The sequence below is a fragment of the Leucoraja erinacea genome, chromosome 17, assembly GCF_028641065.1.
Source record: "Leucoraja erinacea ecotype New England chromosome 17, Leri_hhj_1, whole genome shotgun sequence".
In the NCBI taxonomy this organism is placed as follows: domain Eukaryota; kingdom Metazoa; phylum Chordata; class Chondrichthyes; order Rajiformes; family Rajidae; genus Leucoraja; species Leucoraja erinaceus.
This window is the reverse complement of record NC_073393.1, coordinates 34776033-34792460: the sequence shown is the minus strand read 5'-3', so window position 1 is coordinate 34792460 and position 16428 is coordinate 34776033. Positions and strand designations below refer to the sequence as shown.

The 16428-nt window shown below is 38.2% G+C and overlaps 1 long non-coding RNA gene across 1 annotated transcript; it reads right to left on the bottom strand.

The window, feature by feature from the left end:
• Positions 1 to 254: 254 nt before the first annotated feature.
• LOC129705403 (uncharacterized) lies at positions 255 to 15068 on the bottom strand. Its single transcript, XR_008724904.1, has 2 exons — positions 14577 to 15068; positions 255 to 526 (listed from the first exon to the last, which is right to left on the bottom strand). It is a non-coding gene; the product is annotated as an uncharacterized LOC129705403 (long non-coding RNA).
• Between the last annotated feature and the right edge of the window lie 1360 nt (positions 15069 to 16428).

Below are 16428 nucleotides of genomic sequence, written 5' to 3'. Positions count from 1 at the left end.
GTGCTCACAGAGTCTTCAGAGCAGTCATTCAGCAATTCTTCAACCACAATCCTAACAAGGGAAACACCCTCTTTTGCACCAGTGCAAGTTCACTTAGTCTTACTGACTAGCTTATGATCATTATTCCTCCACAAGGTATTGAATTCCCATACGACTACTTAAAATGCCAGCAGGCACACTGCTTCTTATGAAGTAAAAACCCACTGAGAGACAATCTAAAATAAATGGCGTCTAAAGAAATTGATGTCAGATCCAAGGGACTAAGGTACATCTTTATTTATCGAGAGTTGACAAAATCTCAGTGTCATTAAATACAGTTAGCTCTTAAACATAGAAGATTCCAATGGTTGCTGTTAAACATGCTCAGCATTTGAGAGATTTTCATCCTGAAGGAACTTATCATCCTTCATGGTTCTTTTTCTATAGTTTTCTAAATGGATGTTTCCCACTTGTCCAGCATCTGCATTCTTCTTTGGATCACAGCAATACATGAAATGGTGCATTCCCCACTCTGCCGGAAAACAAACTGGAAGAATAATAAATTAATAATAGTCAATAGTCAATATTGTTTTATTTGTCACATATGCAAATGCACAGTGAAATTCGTTTTGCATATATTACACATGCGGGCGCCACCATTTTTGTTGCCATCATTCAGATGGGTCGGCCCATCTGGCCATCTTTGTATCCCGGTGCTAATAGTACTAAGCCATCGACAACCTAGCCCATCCCAGACATTAACTGAGTATATACCTCTTCTGATTACAAATGAATTAACTTTTCAGTATATATTTTTTATTAAGCCATTCCAACCACATCTGCTGGCTGTTTTGCTCGAGACGTTTTCAGTGAACTAACTGATGCAGTTAGATTGGTGTCCGCAATCTGAGCACTTGTTTCCATATGGACAATTAGAATCAGTCCAACAGGCATAATTGACACATCATAATTAACTGCCTATTGCACCTAATCTGTGTATTTATGTGTGTATATATATATATATATCTATATTACTAAAAGTCTGATCTTGACCGCTTTTGGCTCGCTGTGGCGTGATTTCCGAATGAATGCCAGCACCTACGGCTGTCATTTTTGGCCACCTCGCTCAGAGCCCCCCCTCCGCATTCCGGGGCCAGAGGGTTTTTCCCCATCGATGAAAAATCAGAGAGATATTAATGTTTTTTTTTTAAATCCCCATTCTCTCTGCTGCCCCCTCTGGCGGCAGGGGGAGGGACTATAAATCCCATAAGTGTAGTCCATCACTCAGTCTCTGCCAGACCCAGGAAGTGGGAGGGTCACGGCTCTCTGAGGCTGTTAGGTGGCTGCTGCCAAGTTTGTGTTCACAAAATGAATTTTGGTTGACGAGTGGCTGCTGCCAAATTGTTTGCCTCGCCTTTATAACAAGTTTATACTAGCCCTCTGGAAACCAGTACCTTCGGCCCGCAACACCCATACTAGCACAATAGAAAGCCCCCCCCCCCACAGGTGAGCAATATTGGAATTGGTGGAGAGGTGGAGTATTGCGTTGGTGACCAACCCTCCCGTGTGATGCTGGGACCCAACGGGTCCCACTCTATAGTATATGGTCACACTGATCTGATCTGTATTTATGCCTAAAATATTCTGTCGTGCTGCAGCAAGCAAGAATTTCATTGTTCTATCTGGGATACATGACAATAAACTCTCTTGCCTCTAGACTTGACTTGATCCCCCTTCTGGTTCAGCAGTCCCCAAGAGCCAGCTAGTACAACCTTCAACAAAGTCTGAAGAAGGGTCTCGACTCGAAACGTTACGCATTCCTTCTCTCCAGAAATACTGTTTGTCCCGCTGAGCTACTCCAGCATTTTGTGTCTATCTCCAACAATTATTGGTCAATGTGGGTTTTCTGTCCACTTTAGTAGCAAAGGTGATGTTCACTGTGGCCAACAATAATCAATAAGGCCAGCCATTGGTGTTTCAATGCTACTCGGTAGGAGGTAGACTTGCGCTGCCAAATATTCTACATTAACCATAAACTGCTTCATAACATCAAGAACCCATTGCTATTTTGATTGTTTTTAGGAACAAAATGTACAGAACCAATATTTTCCAAATATAACTATTATTTATCTGGCACAAGTTGTGCAGATAAATTGCACTTTTATTTGGAAAAAATAATGAAATAATCTTATTCTTATTAAATAACTTCTGGAATCACAAACAAATGTGTAATTGTTTTCTCCACAGCCCTCCAGTTGAAAGCTGACTGCTGATCATCATTTAGTTACACAGGTATTCACCATCATTATTTGTTTTACATGACACAATTTTTCTGAATATGAACATTTTTTAAGTGAAACATTTTAGGGTGGCACAGTTGTACAGTGGCACAGTTGCTGCCTTCCAGCACGAGAGATCCTGATTATGGGTGCTGCCTGTATGGTGTTTGCATGATCGCCATGTGAACACATTGGTTGCTCCAGTTTCCTCCAACACTGAACAGACGTTCAGGTTTGTAAGTTGTAAGTCAGGTTTGTCTGAAGAAGGGTCTCGACTGGAAACATCGCCTATTTCCTTCGCTCCACAGATGCTGCCTCACCTGCTGAGTTTCTCCAGCATTTTTGTCTCCCTTCGATTTTCCAGCAACTGCAGTTCCTTCTTGAACGGGTTTGTAAGTTAATCAGCTTCTCTAAATTGATCGCTGGTCGGTGCAGGCCCGGTTGGCCGAAGGGCCTGTATCCACGCTGTGTCTCTCAACTAAACTAAACTAAACTAAAAGTCTAATTTGAAATAGATTTCAATTTAAATCTTTACATGTTGCCATGTTCACTTTCTTTTTGGAACTGAACATTTGTTCAACCTCTTTTATAGGTTTTGGTCAGAAATTGATACTTTAAACTTATATCTTGCAGAAGGTAGCAAAATGTTTCTTAACAAAATAACTTTTCCACACAAAAATAAAACTACCAAGAGACCGTAGACTTAAAGAAATAGTTGCTAGAAATTCAATTTATAAATTATGTTTGGCAGATAAAAGTGTGCCAGTGTTATTGTAAATCACATTTTATTTAATCTGATACTTTACAGACCTGCTCAACATTGAACCATTGCTTGACCCATACCATTACAGAGTTGAGTACAAATATCCTTACTGATGATCGAGTGCAGTACTGAGGGGGTTCTGCATAGTCGAAGGTGCCATCGTAACACTGTTCATTAATGCCAACTGAGTTTGGGAACACTTCTTGTTTGAACATTAGCACAGTAAGTGTTTCTTCTCAGTTTCCCAGCTACCAATTGCACATTTTGCAGCATTGTTCATATCAGTCCAAATCCATAGAGAGCATTACTAGCATTACTAATAGTTCAGAGCAGCACCAGTTGTGTGCAGGACATATTATTCCAACCTGAATTTAAGATCCAGAGACTGGTCCATAGTAGCTGGGGAATTCGTATTCAGGTAACTAAATAAATCTGAAATATTACCAATAATGCTTCATCCCAATACTCTGATTCACTAATATTCTTTCAGAGAAGGGCCTTTGGCAACTTTGCCTCGCCTGAACTGTATATTTTTTAATTGGGAAAACCAACATTTATCACTATTCCTTAATTTTCCATAAGAAGGTGCTGTTGGATTCTTTGCATGAATTACTGTTGTCTTTAGGTGAAGTTAAGAGGCTGTCCCATTGTGATGACCTAATCCGCGAGTTCTGGCGAGTTTGCCCTCAACCATGAGGTCCTAGGAGGTCTTTGTGACTCTCATTCATGCTCGAGAGTAGTCCCTGCATACTCGAGGCCTCAGCTTGGTCGCAGTGTATTTTTCAACATGTTGAAAAATGCCGGCGAATATATAAAGGTCGCCATGTAAAAAAAATCGATACTTTTTTTACTCGTAGGTTTAGTCAAAGTAGGTCATAGTAGATCGGCATGTTATAGGTAATCGAGGGTAGTCGTAGGTAATCGAAGGTAGTCATACATAGTCTTCAACACAGTCGAAGGGAGGTCGAAGGAGGTCGTCTTCACTCTCCACTATTCAGTGTCCAATTTTCCTGAAGCTAGTCGAAGCTAGTCTTCAACATAGTCAAAGGAGATTGAAGGTGGTCTTCAACATGACATTTTTTCAAACTATCCTAAGCTCTTCTAAACTCACCAATTAGGTCGCCGCAGTGGGACAGCCCCTTTACTCACACAAAGTTGTTGGATGGAGAGTTCCAAAACTTTCACTCAATGAGAGTGAAGAAATGATACAGTGTTTCAAAATTAAGATGGACTGTGACTTGGATGGGGTCTTACAGGTGACGTTGTTCATATCAACCCCCCTGCTCCCATCTTTCAGCATGGTGGAACCAGAAAACAAATCATTCAGTTAGATCCAAAAAGGAATGTAAATGACATGGATGTAAATATATTGGGTCAGTTAGTAATTTGGTAAGATTGCCGGGAATTGTGGACAGTGGCTGTCAAACTATACAGAGGGGCATGGAGCAATCACAGATAGTGGCAGAGAAATGGCAGATGGAGTTAAATGTGAGCAAGTGAGAGGTGTTAGACTTTGCAAGGTGGAATGGAAGGGGAATTAATGGCAAAGCACTTAACTGCAGTGATGTGCAGAGGGCTCTTGGGATCTAGGCTCAAAGATCCCAAAAGGTGGTAAGTTTATATGTTCTAGGACCATAATAAGGCTATTCGGCCCATCAAGTCTATTCCGCCATTCAATCATGGCTGATCTATCAAGTAACACAAGTAGAAGGAAGGAATATGTAGCGTTTGCCTTCATTGGTTAGGGCACTGAGTACGAGTCAGGAATTCATGTTGCGGTTCCTTAAGATATTAGTTAGGCTGTGTTTGGAATATTGGATGCAATTCTGGTCACCGCATCTCACAAAGGATGTGGAGGCATTGGAGAAGGAGCAGAGGAGGTTTACTAGAATGCTGAAGATAGACACAAAATGCTGGAATAACTCAGCGGGACAGGCAGCATCTGTGGAGAGAAGGAATGGGGTTTCAGGTTGAGATCCTTCTTCAGACTCTAATAGAATGCTGCCTGGATTAGGAGGTGTCGGCTACAAGGGGAGGTTGTGCAAACTTGAATTTCTCTGGAATACAGGGAGTTGAGGGGGATCTGATGGAAGTATATACAACTATAGGACACTTAGATGGGGGAGATAGTCAGAACCTTTTTCCCAGAGTGGAAATGTCAAAGACTAGAGGGCATAGTTTTAAGGTGAGCGGGGCAAAGTTTAAATATGTGCAGGGCAAAGTTTTTACACATAGCATAGGGAGTGCCTGGAATGTGCTACCAGCAGTGGTAGTGGAGGCACATAAGATGGGGCATTTCAGAGGCTTTTGGATGGGCACTTGTATATTTGGGGAATGGAGGTAAATAGAATATGCGTTGGCAGTTGAGGTTAGTTTATAGTGGCATCATCTTCAGCACAGACATTGTAGGTTGCAGGACCAGTTCCTGTGCTGTCCTGTTCTATGCTCCATGAATGGCCAGTCATCCTGCGAATAATTTAATTGTATAGTGTATGGTAAATCAAAAAGGCCCCTTACTTGAATCTTCTGAAACTTGGGATGGGCAATAAATGCTGGCAGTACTGTCCAATGAATGTTTCATCAATGGATGGAAGCTTCCATACATGATATAGAGTGCAGTAGAGCACACTCGCTTCCTAATAGTTATTTTGAAGGCAAATGAATATGCTCTCATGTGTATAATAGGCATATTCAAAAGAACTCCTCCAAAGATGGTCAGACTTACGTTTTTGAGCTGCGATGATGTGGGGAGATTACTTACCAAAATCACCCAGAATGTTAACACTGACTTTGATAAGGGTCAGTTCAACACAGTGACAGATCCATACTATTTTATTGCCCGATAAAGCTCCAGTGGATGCTCTGCTGGTGTGGTCAAAATGTGCAAGTTACGCAGGTAGTGGAAAAAACTACATGGCTCTGGGGTAAACTTCATATTTGCTACTCATACTAAAATGGCACATAAGTAACTGATATCTGCATGTTCCCCTCCCAACATCCAATCATATCAACTGCAACCAAGCGCAGGCTCGGCGATCGTTTCGCTGAACAGCTCCGTTCAGTCCGCCTAAACCTACCTGATCTCCTGGTTGCTCAACATTTTAACTCCCCCTCCCACTCCCACACTGACCTTTCTGTCCTGGGCCTCTCATCCATTGTCAGAGTGAGGCCCAGAGCAAATTGGAGGAGCAGCACCTCATATTTCACTTGGGCAGCTTACACCCCAGTGGTATGAACATTGACATCTCTAACTTCAAGTAGCCCTTGCTTTCCCTCTCTCTCTATCCCCTCCCCCTTCCCAGTTCTCCAACCAGTCTTACTGTCTCTGACTACATTTTATCTCTGTACTGCCCACTCCCCTGACATCAGTCTGAAGAAGGGTCTCGACCCGAAACATCACCCATTCCTTCTCTCCAGAGATGTTGCCTGGCCCGCTGAGTTACCCCAGCATTTTGTGTCTACTATCTCAACTGTAACATGTATCGATGTTTGTTAATATCTCTCAATGTCTGTCGATGGATTGAGAGCGTTGCACGCAGCCATTTTGATACAGCTTGTTTTGCACCGGCAAGATTCTACCCTTGGAGAGGCATTAAGTAAATTAAACCTTGTGAAATAAGTGCCTTTAAAATGTTTATCTAATTGCAATCAAACTGCTAGAAAAATACAGTGAATGCAAGGTGTGCTTTCTTAAGGGAATGCAAACAACAAAATCAGGGAATATCAAATAAAAGTTTGAATACCGCATTGTGACATAGCATCTGAAATAACGTCGATTAGAATCATTGCCTTATGAAATAGACTGCCACCTACGGCAGTAAATACTGAACTCATTGAACCATTCACAGGGGAATTGGATCAATTCGTGATTTATTAATGGATAGAAGGGTATGAGTTTGGAGTGAAAAAAAGATTAAAAAGGTCTCATCATGAAAAGAAAAGGTTGTGGATGGCAAAGGTGCGTGGCCTTTATTCTATGCTACATATTTATATTCTTCCTGTTGCCCAAGAAAAAATCCATGTTAAGCGGCAGTTCTTACCTGATGCAGTGGGAATATCTTTACACATCAACAAGGCTAAATCATATTGCCTATATGTGTAGGTGGGCTCTGAGCTTAATTCAAAAGATGACCTGATGTAAGTGCTATCAGTGAAAATCATTCACCTTTGCTACTGATCACAATCGCGCAGCACAGGACAAGATAGAACCATTCATTATCCAGCTAGGTTATCCAGTTTATGCTTTATTTTATTTATTCAATGTGATATGATATAACTGACAAGGATAAGATTTATTACCCGTCCATAATTGCCCCTGAATTAAGGGTTTGGGGGTTACAGATGGGCCATACTGGGTAAGGATTACAGATTGCGTGTTCTGCTGGACCTTAGTGAGCAAGATGAGTCTCACAACAGTCATCTCAACTGTACCCACCTGTCACTTGCCAGTTTTTGTCCTGCCCCCACCTCTTTTCAAGCTTTCTCCCCCACTCCTCCCTAACCTCTATCAGTCTGAGGATGGGCCTTGACCCGAACATCGTTTGTCCACAGATGCTGTCTGATCCATTGAGTTCCTCCAGGCAGGCATACTGCTACTGATTCCAGCCTTTTTATTCCAGGTTTATTCAGTTACTTGAACTGAAATTCCCCAAGTGACACGGTGTGACTCGAACTCTCGTTTGCGGATCAATGGTCCAGGCCTCTGGATACTGGCCGAGTAATTTAATTACCATGCTGCTGCACCTCTTACCATGGAATAGCATAACAGGTTGTTGGACTAGTAAGGAATGACTCATTCCTAATCTCCTTGAAGATACAAAATGAATCAGTTTCTTATTGCTACAACTTAATTGAATAAGGAACCATCGCCTTACCTGGGTGCTGTATGAGAGTTTCAATAAAAAGTATTTTTTTCTACATTATCAGTTTAATTAAAACCAGTAGAGAGAAAATGATGCTCTTCCAATTTCACTGGGATGATTTGTGCTTTTTAAAAATTATACCTGCTGCTGGAGTTAAACCATGTTAGATGCAAGCTAGGTAACACAGTAATTAGAGACTTGGGTAGAAGTGTGCAACTTAAGAAACCTCAAGCAGTTAAGTGAAAAGGTCGGCAAGGAAAATGTAAGGGACCAAACTGCACGACTTCACAAGGTGCAAACGCACTCAAAAATGCACTGAGTTCAATTCACCTGATCATTTGAAAACTCACGCATGAATTTTTTTTTAAATAGCCCACTGACTGAAAGACTTTGAGCTTCCAGAAAACGAACGGCAAGATGCTGAAATAAATTAATTCAGTTAAAAAATAAAAAATATATAAATTACCTATATTTATCATTTGAATGGAAAGTACCATATTCACTGGAAGATTTTAAAAAAATCACTAACATCTGAGCATTCAGAGTCATGGCACCACAGAAAAAAAAAACCTGATTTATTGTCTTCTGCAGAGAAAAATACAATCTGGGGATTGAATGCTTCTTTTGTTTAATCAAGAAAAAAATCCAAATCATTTACTACAAGCAATTTCGCATGCTGTGATAATGAAGTATAAAAACCTTTGGTATCATTCAAAGAACAAATTTCCTACGTTACTTAGTACCAGCCAAGTTCTTTGTGTCACCCTGCAGCCCCACACATTCCACGTCACACTCAAACAAAAGACATACAAATTCATTAAACTATTTAATTACATGTCTTTATTTTTCTCCATTAGCAATCCTTGCCAGTACAAAGTGTATAAAAGCTGCCTAGTTTCGTGAGGCTGAGAATTTTATTCAATTTACAATAAAGGCCCTTTTTTTTCTCTTGGCCAGTTTCCGACAAGCCCGGCAAATGGGAGCATTCAAGTGTACACAGGGAGCAAGAATCTAAAAGCAGTAACACTCGGAATGGCAAGCACATACGATGCAAGCATTAGAGCTGCCAGCGCCAATAGTGGCAGGAAAGTGCTTCAGCTACAAACAGAAAGGATATTAGCTATTTTTCCTAGTAAATTTGCTTTTTACATCTATTTCTTTTCAGAAGGGTTGTTATTGAGCTTAGTGTCCACAAATGCCATTGATCTGCCTGTGACTCAATCTATACACTTTTACTTTGACAGAAGCTCAGCATGTAAGCAATACAAATCCTAGTTAGGCTACAAACTTATTGATTTTATAGATTTCTCCCAAAGTTGTGATAATGATATATCATTGTTAAATTTGGTAGAACAAACTGCTTTTCCAATCTGTCAATGCAAGCATGAAAACCAATTCACAGCCTTGTTTAGAGATTTTCCTTCAGTGGGATAACTACAGCAAGCGGAAACAGATCGGCAATAGCCAGCTGGTGGTTGCAGCCTGATGGATGACATCTTGTCTGATGCCCCTTTCCGATCCACAGTGTGTTATGTCAGATGGGGTTTTACTCATTGCCAATAATCATCAGCACAGTTTTTCATAATCTTTTCTTAAGCAATTTAAATTTCAAACATGCTCACGCGGTGTTTATTTTCTGCAGTGTGTGTGTGTGTGTGTGTTTGGCTGTGTCCCAGTGTTTGTGTGTTTTATTCCAAGTAGAACAAAGGCAGCTCTTTGTTGATAATTACAGACTCACTCAGCAAAAAAATAAATAAATAATCACTATTTCAAGGTTTCTTCCCCCATTCTTTCTATTATAAGAAATATTGGTAATTTACTTCATTCGCACATAACAACAGTTTTTAGGATTGTACATTGCAGATTTTACAAGGCATACAATAACCTGCGGCTAGAGTTGCTCATGAAATGTTTTTTTCCCTTGGAATCAGGCACATGTGTTGTTGCACACTTCACAGCATCTGAGTGCACAATTAATTTTATGGTGGATGAGTTTTCTTTTTTCTGAAAATCTGTTCATAATTGTGCTGGTTGAATTTGCAGGAGCTTTCACAGAGAATGATGACTTCCCCCTCCTGGATTTGATCTGCTCCTATGGGAGGTGCAATTTAGATAGTGCAGTATCGATTTTTGCCATAATAGGTACAGAGGTACCTCTCTGGCCTGTTCAGTCTGCCCACTCTCAACATCAGGATTGTCAGCTGCTGTGAGGAAGCCTGTCATTATTTTTTTTCAAGTAAATCCATCACAGAAAAAAGGTGATGAAAATAAAATTATTTTCACCTTGCTACAGAGAAGAATGGCAGTGTCCACCACTGAAATTATTCTTAATGCCTCCTGGTAACAAAGTAATCAGGAAACAGAAGGAAATGGTTTGTGAAGGTTAATTTATTTTTAATTTGCCGCAGACACTTCTGTGTTTTTTTTTTTGTTTTGATGTCAAACAAAATGGTGCAATATTTTCCCTGAAGGAATACTAATTGGGATAGAAACATAGAATCTGACTGGTGCATCACCGATATATATCATATATATATATATGTTGTATGAAGACCAGTTTTTCCAAAAGCAAGGATTGAAAATGAGGTTTGGAAATTCAAGTGGTAGCTTCCGAATGAAATGAGATTGTCAACAATTACTTGTGGAAAATAGGACATGCAAAAGTAAGAACCTCGGGGCTTGTCACTCCTGACCTCTGGAAGATTAGCGAGCCTCTTGAAGCTCATCTACTGAAGTCCAACCCAGAGGGGGAAAAAAACTTGATACTTAAAAGGAAATGTCGCCTCATTACATTAAACCAGCACGAGGCACTCAAAAAACAGATTGTTTATAAAATTGTTTTAAAAAGTCATCTGACTTTGTGTTTATTAAGACTCACGCCGTAGTTAGAAGACCACAGTTGTCTGCGTACATCAAGGAAAACAAAGAAAGAAATGTCCTTAACTGTCACTTTTAATAAGAGAAGTCAACCTGCCTCTATTCAGGTTAAATATTGCCCTGTCACTTTTCAATTGAGTCAACAGATTTTTTTTTTAAAGTCAAAGCATAGTGTATGCAAAAATCTGTCATAATGTGACAGATCTGTTCTCATTCAAAAAATTCTATTGTGAAATCTGAAAACTAACTTTTCATAATCAGCAATGGCATTAAATGGAGTATTTGCATGATAACAATGGGTTTTTTCTAATTTAATGAAGGCTTGGAGGCTTCCATTGTAAAGTTTACAAGCACCTCCAGCATTTCCATTTGCAGTCATTTGAAAAAATATAGATTTATAAGGAAGCTATTTTAAAATGAAGCTTCCATGTTACCAAGACATGCACATGGTATAAAAAAAAAGATGAATTGTTCTCTTGTTTTTCATGCAATCCACTGTATAAATTTGATTATGAAATGTAAAACATTTTATCAGTTAATGTTCAGCAAGACAAAACATATGTAAAATGCATTCTAGTTACATGTCTTGTTAAGGTTCAGGTAACAATAATGTCAATATTATTGATTAAAAACAAACAAATCTCTGACCAGCAGAAGATGAGCAAAATGCTTCCACATTCACAAGATGCTTCTTTTGAAATATTATACATATAATAATTATCAATGTGGCTGTAGTGTGAAAAATGTAAGCAATAAAATTAAATGCCTATTTTTCCAAAAACAAAATCTGAAATTGGTTCACTGGTCATACAAGGCAAGCAACCAAATAAAAGCCACATAATCAGAAGGTGACCTTTATAAATAAACTTGAAAATTAAAAACTTGTGATAAATAATCTTGCCAGAAATTCTCACTGTTGACTCAGAGGTTTTACACTAACACTGAAATGCCAAAACAGAACAAATAACATTTCTACCCACTTACAATATGATGACTATTTTCATCATTATCATTTTTTATTAAGTTCTGTAAAGATTCCCCACAAATTAAATCATTTATGTTCCCTTATGAACACTGAGATGTCATGCTCTGAAAGTGGATATATATATTTTTATCATGATTTCCTCGTGCATCTTTATTGAATATGTTATAATCGTACCACATCATCGTGGTATGTCACAGAAAATTTGAAATTTGTTGATTCTGCAGAACATGTAAGCAAGTTCTGCCTTCACATTTTGTCAGCAAATATATTTTGGTAAAACAGATTTGAAACTTTATAGGATTTACTGAATGCACAACCCACCTCTCATGCTTTGTCCAGTTCTGGGGCAAATTAACTGTTGGCAGAGCATTGGGAAGAATTGATAGTTTAGGAGTTAGTTGTCGTGGTGAAATGCTATTTCAATATACAGGCCATCTGTAGGTTACTAGCACCCAACTTATGGCCATCAATACATACTGACGAGCTCCCACAATAATATTCAATTCAAAACTCTGTTATGCCTATCTATGTTAATCCCTTTGGCAAAACTGGTTGCTTTTCCCTCTCGACTTTTAATAATTGTTAATTCATATCAGTCTTACGTGTGCTTGATGCCATTCATTACAGTGGAGGTACATCGCATAATTATTGCGTATTTTCAGACTGGTGAACGTTTGTAAAAATGGAGCTTGTTCGTTACCCAGAGGCGGCCTGTATACCGTACTATTAACGCAGCAAATCATTCCAAGGCACTTCGCCGGACAGCTATCAAATAAAAACTGACACAAGCCACATAATATCTGGACAAATGATGAAAGATTTGGTCCAAGAGATATTGCTTTGAGGAGCACCCCGTAGGAGAGAGGAAAGGTAAGAGGGCATAATGATTTAGCAGGAAATTCTGACCTTATAATCTTGACAACTGGAGCTGTGGTATTCAATGGTGAAACAATTAAATCAGGGAACGATGAAGGGATTATAATTAAAGGAGTGGCAATATCAGGTAAATTAATGCAGCTAAATGAGATTACAATGGAAGAAAGTGAAAAGACCATGGAGGAATTTGAAAACACCATGAGTATTAGTGGTCCACCACGATACCATTGCAATAGGCTGCCTGTGCTTCTGAATACTTTCAGAGAACTGTGCTAATTAAAAGAACTTCACTAATTAAAAGTTAACAATAGCTCCATAACCACAGACATGTTTCCAGGTCAAATATATCTGCCAATTTTGTGTGTTTTAAAGGTGTAGTTTGTTACTCAGAGTTTACATGGCCAATAAGAACAGTGAGCAATGAACAAGATAAGGAGGATGCAATAACATGAGCCTGGTGCCATGTCATGAAGTACAAGTCTTTGCAACAGTAGCCCTTCATTGAGAATGCATAAAGCAAATGAGCTTGGGAACGTGAATTAGTTGATTCTTTGCTAAATTGTATCAAGCTTTCCTGTCCTCCACACTTTTGTCACCTGCTGTAGCAGTAAAAAGAATAATTGAGTGTATATTGTGATCAACAATTAATAGATTTTTGTAAGCAGACCAGTAATTAGTACTGAGCGAGAAGGAGTGGGGAAATCAATAGATTGAAACAGCTTCACACATGTTGTGCACAAAGTTTTAATGATTCGTAGAAATCAATGATGAATTCTAAGCCTCTTTTAACTTTCAAGTAAGTTTTTATTGTGTTCGTTTACTTTTAAATGATAAAAATAGCAGATTCACAGTGAATTATCAATGATTAGAACTTCCAAGCACCCTTGCAGACTGACCCCAATGTACTCTTCGATATTGGTCTGTAATTGGCTGAAGATGGAGTGTTGCAGGACTTTGCTTGGTACCTGATCAATACACCATTCACTAATTTTTCGCATTGTATAATGTGAATAGTTAGGAGCATAATCTGTTCCTGCATACTTTCTATCCTGGTGCACTTCACTTATTTTTCTCAGTACGGATTTAAAATTGTGATTATATTCATATGGCAAATAAATATTTTACAACTGACTAGTGTAGGACTATTTGGATTCGTGAAAACACAATATTTTATTGTTTCTACTCGGGTCTGCTTCCACACAATTCAGCAGAAACTGATCAAACAGAACAAGCCATGTCAAGTCTAAATTGAATTTGTCCATTAGTTTACAAAACCGGCACTGAAATTTGGCAAAGTTGGCAACATCCAAAATAAAATCAATCACCATTCATATTTCTGCTAATTGTGGATCCTTTTGCAGCTTCACTAGACTTTTAAAATCAAGCTTTTTGTTTAGCTACACGGATGCCAATAGGCCTGTATAAAAACCTCTGCTATTTTAAATATTTGACAAGTGCTTCACAATAGTGCAGGTACTATTTCATTCATAATAGTGCCTGAAAATTATTTTCAGTTGTACAAAGTTATGATACAACAGCAGTAGATAGGATTTTATTTTAAGATACTGCATTAGTAAAAGTGCATCCATTAGCACTCATAACAAGAAACATATCTTTATACAATCCTTTAAAATGCTGCAGGTTGCACAGATGATTTTTACATTTAAAGATGCACAAAGGAATCTGAGCAGAAATTTGGGGTGATAACGACTCTTAATGCCAATTCAGAGTAATTCAGCACTTAGATGAATGAGCAGACGCAAAACAGAAAATCTTGGCTTCTGTGTGAAGAATCCAGAAAGCTCCTCTGTTCGGTGGTGCAAAACTAGCCACAGAAATTAAAGGAGTGGAATGTGAAGAGAGGTATGTCACAACGTGTCTGATAATCGAACCCATTTAGCATTAATGACCATGGGTAACACCCCACTAAGATGTCCCCCAGCAATAAACCTTACCTATGCTGACGTACTAGCCTCACTCTGTCTCCTTCATGTACATCAGCACATCAGTCAATAATCAAAGCTGAAATAAATGTGATTGTGCCATGAGAGGTGCCTGCAATCTGAGAAAAACAAATAATCAGATCAATGTGTATAGTGTGGTACTGTGATCTATATCACCTACTTCTATGAAAAGACCACTTTATGTTAAAATGCTAACATCCATAATCCTTTAAAATAGAAACGATTTCAATAAGTTTAAAAAGACACAGTTCTGGGAGCATCAAGCAAGTCATAAGCATCTGTAGAGGCAGAAAGTTAGTTTGATGTTTCTGCCTGAAGATCTTCGGTGTGAAATATTAACTCTATCTTTCTCACTTCACAGATCCCTGTTGTGTAAACTGGCTCCAATGTTTTCCACCTTCATTTCAGATTTCTACAAACTGCAGTATTTTAATTTTAATTATTTGATATTCTTTATAAAATTTAAACTTGCATTTAAGAGAAATAATCTCTTCAGTCAGTTGAATAGATATTAGCACAACATATATGCATCAGCATCATTGATATGATCAAATATGATCAAATAAATTGCGTGAGTGAAAAATGTGATATGAACAATAAATATTACAAAGTATTAAAATAGAAGTAAAAATTACTGAAAATTGTTTCCAGTGGTTTATGCACGAAGATGTACATGGTTGCTAAAGGATCTAATTATTATACACATTTCTGCAGAACACTATCTTGTTTGGCTCCTTAAGACATTATAGGGAGATGGTGCACTGTACATGATATTCCCTATTAATCATATATCTAGCTGAAAGTGCAGAAATAAATTGCAAAATCAGCAAAATATTTTTGCAGACCAATTCAATGTTGAGTACACAACCTATGTAAAGCAATCTCTTTGGAGAGAGTGGAAAGGAACCTGAAGCAATCAAAAGCATATATCTTATATCAATATTGTAAGGAAAATGTGCTGCACGATTGTGAAAATTAGCATCTTAGCTCATTCATAATATTACTAGTATTGTGCATTTTTAGTGAATTGAATTTACAGAATTTTAAACAGATTCTGTTGGATGCCAGAAGGTGACAACTAAAGGCAGAATTTGTCAAATTTAGTTAATTAAAGATTTTCATATCAGCTATTAAAATGAGATGGGCTTTACATCACCACTTTTGTATCACATTAAAAACTTATTAAATCAGTTATACCATAGCTGAGCAAACAAGCTCAACCTGAATGTAAAACGGTTTTAAAACTAGAGAGAGTGTTTTAGAGAGAACATAACTAATGATGCTAAGATATCCTGCCCATGAAATAATTCAAGCAGTGACGCTATTTAATAATAAAAAAACATTCACTTGTTCTAAGATTTTATTTTTAAATGTTAAGAATATGTAAATGAGATCAGCATAATTAATTATCCCCATGTGAATAAGACTAAAGAAGTTTAACATCACATCTAAAAACATAAACTGAACCAAATCTGCAATTCAGTCATAACCTATTTCTACGTTTTCACTCAACCCAATTTGTTTGAGTGCAATTTGCATTTTTCATTGTTAAGATAAATATAAGAAAGACATAAAAATCTCAGATTAAGAATAATCCAAGTTTATGATTAAGTGCCTTTGCTTTTTATATTACAGCTGTAGCCTCACCGGTCGGTCACGCCTCAAATGACCACTTAAAGAATTAAGCGTTATCCCAGCAATTATTTACAACCGAGTTCCTTTGACCTGCAGTGGGAACGCAAAGTCTGAAACTTTAAATTACATTGCTGATCAATCTATCAGCCAAAGCTGTTGGAACTGCATTTATTTTGTACAAGATCTGAAATTATAGGAATAATGAGCT